We start from the raw sequence: 5,311 nt of genomic DNA on the forward strand, positions 1-5,311 counted from the left end.
CACGACCCTCAGATTGCGAGTGGAGCGCCCTAACCACCTGGCCATGCCAGGCCTTACTCTAATCTATCAGTTCAAAACTAGAGACGGATAGCGCAGATAGCCCTTGTGTAGCTTTGCGCGAATATTAAAAAGAACCAAATTTAACTAATTCACTATTTACATTTCCTAATTAGCCATCTCTGTATGACATCAATAACAGAAAACACAAGAAAAATTGTATGAGACGTGATAGCGAAGTTTTATAATACATACAAACAATAGAAAAACATGTTTGTTTGTTGAATTTCACGCAAAATTACTCGAGAGATAGCCGTCCCTAATTTAGTAGTGATAGATTAGAAGGAAGGCAGCTATTCAACACCACCCACCGCCAATTCTTTATCAACGAACAATGGAATTGACCGTGACATTGTAACGCTCCTACGGTCGAAAAGACAAGCATTTTCAGTGACGGGTTTCAAACCCGCAACCCACAGATTGTGAGTAGAGTGTCCTAAACACAAGGCCATTATAGCATATAAATTCGACTCCATATCGTCAAGAATCAATAACGAAGTCAAACGTATTAGAAATGTTATAAAAAATCTAAATATACTAATTTGTTACACTTTTTGGTGTACCTGCGATTTATCGTAAACATTTCATTGTCAGTTGATGGTGTAATATGATTGTTTGTGTTTATGAAGGAAGAAGAAATATTCTGTAGGACAAGACAGGTTCATCCAGATTTCGCAGCTGGGATTTGTTGTTTGTCTGTTTTGAATTTCGTGCAAAGCTACACGAGGGCTATCTGCGCTAGCCGTTCCTAATTTAGCAGTATAAGACTAGAGGGCTAGTCATCACCACCCACTGCCAATTCTTGGGCTACTCTTTTTACCAACGAATAGTGGGATTGACCCTCACTTTATAACGCCCCCACAGCTGAAAGGGTTTGGTGTGACGGGGATTCGAACCCACGACCCTCAGATTGCGAGTGGGGTGCCCTAGGCACCTGGGATCTATCCAAACATTAACTCAAGCGTATGATGAATTTATTATCTAAATTCAGTCCATTTTTCAATTTACATTTAAAATATATTTACAGTTTGTTGTTTGTAACACTTACTTGAAATGATTATTGATTCAGCTTCCCAACTTTTGTTCAAGTTATTTAAAATAAAGAACAAAAGTAAGAAGGTGGACGAATGGTTAGCATCGTCTGTATGCCTTACTTATAACACGAAAACCCAGGGTCGAATCTCAGTTCCTGCCCTATTTACATGTAGTCGTTGGCAGGCCTCCCCTAAACACGGTAATAGGTTAACAACCTTAACGTATGATACAAAATATGTGGTATTCAGTATTTGATACTGAAAATGGCTGCCTTTACTGTATAAAAACAGGTGTGTGGAAAGCTCTGATAAAAAGTAGATAATACTGGTATAATATATGTAAAATGGAATTCCGCCATGTGTGAAGTTTATTCTATTAAAGTATACATTTTAAATTGCGATGTATTGATTGTGAAAAATAAAATAAAATGGCGACGTATACAAACTCGCGCGTTGTTACAAACACCATTTAGAAACAAGTCGTTTTGCTGCAGTAAATTCAGTTGAAAAAGTAATGCTTTATTTACATGGCGATATCTTTGATGGCGGGACTGTTCTTGACATGCCTCCAAGGATGGGTACATCAGTTTCTACGCTCGAGTAGTTTAAAAGAGTTCGTTTACGAAACTTAAAAAAATAATTTATTATTGCCAAAAAAAGAAGAAAAAGTTCGTACCAGGCTTCAAAGTTCACTCACGTGTTCTTTATTACACCTATTCCTCCACAGTCGCGACTCTTAAATAACCCGAAATACTAAGGTGTCTTAATTTGTTTGTAAGTTGTTAAGTGCAAAGCTACACAATGTGCCTGTTCACGCGAGTAATGAAACCCGATTTTTAGCGTTATAAGCCGGGGAGCTAAGTGGTCTTGGTTAAGTGTTATTTTATTTCAAACAAAACTGTTTATTTCTTTTTATCTATTATGCCCCTCCCTCCTTCTGAGAAAACGATTAAGTTTCAATATTTCAAGTATCGTATTATGTGATGACCATAAACTGTGTGTAGGGTCGCTGTTTAACATGGTTTATGTATAGGTTCTGTATTTTATTAGCTATACTCCAAGATCAGATGGGAGTTTTTTAACACAGCCCGGAATGCAAAGACTGTATGAAGGCTTAACAATGATGGGGATGAAAATATGCGTACATTTATCGTCCTACTGACCTTTAAATTCTACACAAACAGAGCCGGCACGTATAAGAGGCTAAACCTTCCCAAATAAATCATCCCTCAAGGGGCATTATTCTCACTAACTCAAAAATATTACATGGTATTTGAGGAGAAAAAAAGAGAGATTGAAAAAAGGTCAAGCATGTAGGAATAAAAATATGGGTTCATTTAGTAATTAACTGACCTTGAAATTCCACACAAAGGTCAAGCATGCATGAATAAAAATATGGGTTCATTTAGTAATTAACTGACCTTGAAATTCCACAAAAAGGACAAGCTTGCAACTTTCATTTGAGATGCACGAGCTGACGTCTTAATCTTTAAAACGACTTGCACATAAAAATTTCTTGTTGTGTCAATTAGAACCGAATAAACATTAACAATAAATAAAATATTAATATACAGTATAGCGACACCTTGAGATCAAACAGAGTATTAACAAATAATGCTTAGATAGGCAACAGAGAGAAAAGATACAGAAATAGGTCAATCCAGACAGTAAAAATTATATTAAATTTAAGGACTCCCTCCTCATACTTCCAGATCTTGATTATTGACGTTTTACACTGTATATTCCAGCTATTAGTTATTTCTTTATTTAAACAGTAGGAAAGCCATGAACATCGTATACGGTGTGAACATGATTAAAATGAGAATGATAGAAACAACAACAGATATAACAAAAAATCCTGACACTCATAACACGAACTAACGATTCAGACAAAGGAACATAGGAAGTTTCCGACAGAAACAACAACAGATATAACAAAAAATCCTGACACTCATAACAGGAACTAACGAATCAGACAAAGGAACATAGGAAGTTCCGACAGAAACAACAACAGATATAACAAAAAATCCTGACACTCATAACACGAACTAACGAATCAGACAAAGGAACATAGGAAGTTTCCGACAGAAACAACAGTCAGTTAGCACGTGAAAGTGGGTAATCGTTTCTGCTAACATTTCATCAGTGGCATTACATGCATTATGATCTGAACCTATCCGAACTGATCAGTGGCATTCCATGCATTATGATCTGAACCTATCCGAACTGATCAGTGGCATTACATGCATTATGATCTGAAACTATCCAAACTGATCAGTGGCATTATGATCATGAGCTGAAACAATCCGGTCTGATCAGTGTCATTACATGCATTATAATCTGAAACAATCAGGTCTGATGAACTGATCAAACGTTTTGCTAAAGTGAAAACTATGACTAAGTGGGAAATGGAACCTGACAGTTGGCACAGTTTAAAAGCGCTACCGGTTTCAGTCCTAACATTTGTAGTTAAGTGCAAAGCTACTTAATGGGCTATCTGTGTAGTGCCAACGACGGGCATCTAAACCCGGTTTTTAGTGTTATAAGCCTTTAAATTTATCGCTGAGCCAATAGGGGGCCTCTTTTAGTGGAGTAAATGTTCACTCTATTTAATTTATCTATAAAAATAGTTTTATTCACATTAAGTTTTTGTTTGGAAAATAACAACTTGAGACTATTTTTCTGGAAGTAAATACAGGTTTTAGCATGGATTTTGTTAAGATATTAATTTTTAAACTTCCAAGCTATTTAAATTGCGATTAGGTTTAACGAGAATAATATAGCATACATTAGGTTTAACGAGAATAATAGAGCATATATCAGATTTAACGAGAATAATAGAGCATAAATTAGGTTTAACGAGAATAACAGAGCATACATTAGGTTTAACGAGAATAATAGAGCATAAATTAGGTTTAACGAGAATAACAGAGCATACATTAGGTTTAACGAGAATAACAGAGCATACATTAGGTTTAACGAGAATAATAGAGCAGAAATGAGGTTTAACGAGAATAATAGAGCATAAATGAGGTTTAACGAGAATAATAGAGCATAAATTAGGTTTAACGAGAATAACAGAGCATACATTAGGTTTAACGAGAATAACAGAGCATATATTAGGTTTAACGAGAATAATAGAGCATAAATGAGGTTTAACGAGAATAATAGAGCATATATTAGGTTTAACGAGAATAATAGAGCATAAATGAGGTTTAACGAGAATAATAGAGCATATATTAGGTTTAACGAGAATAATAAAGCATACATTTAATGTCATAATATAAAACTGGTGAAAAGTCCTAATAAGATATGTTTATAATTAAACACCTTTATACATTCTTCAATATTAAGTTGTTACACCAGGCCCACTACTCGTTTGTCTATGGCCCCCTATATCTTCAGTTTTATGGGAAACATAAAAAGAACAATATATCGAAGAATCTAAGTTATTATCGTCTATTACTTATATTTTTAGTAACTGGTGTTATAGACAGATATAAAATTGTTTGCAAAATGTTACGTATCTATTCATACCGATAAAATGTTTTAGATGACCCCTTGTGCATTCACCCTGTTCTGTCCTTGTTGCTATATATATATATATGAATATAATTATGTACATGAAACGTTTGTTATCGCTTCTAAAATGTTGTTGTAATCGCTTCTGTAGTTGGGAGGACTCCTTGGGGTTATTTGGTAGAAAAAAAAAAGTTTACCCTTACTGGCACAGGGGTAAGTCTGCGGAATTACAACGCCAAGCGATCTTCACGTGATATCAAACCTTTCTCTGGTCAAACAACAATATGTACGTTTAAACTAAAAACACAACCTAAAATAAAATGCAAAAAAAAGTATACTACTAATATTTAACAAAAGTATGAAAGTAATGTTTGATCAAATCTCGCAGTCACAACTTTTCTTACGTTTTGTAATACGTAATTAATATTGCTTTAAGATAGCATACAGACAATAAAGAGTCATTTGGTCCTTCAAGACTGTTTCTGCACACCCGCCCTTGACAAAAAGTAAAAACTTAAGCCTGCCCTTAATTTTCAGTAAATTATTGATTGGTTTTTTAAACCCTTGTAAATTGTTGGCCTACACTACTGCCGGCAGCAACTCATACCATAAGCCAATAACCCTGTTAGGCCTACACTACTGCCGACAGCAACTCATACCATAAGCCAATAACCCTGTTAGGCCTACACTACTGCCGA

This window comes from Limulus polyphemus, unplaced genomic scaffold (assembly GCF_000517525.1).
Source record: "Limulus polyphemus unplaced genomic scaffold, Limulus_polyphemus-2.1.2 Scaffold3566, whole genome shotgun sequence".
NCBI lineage: Eukaryota > Metazoa > Arthropoda > Merostomata > Xiphosura > Limulidae > Limulus > Limulus polyphemus.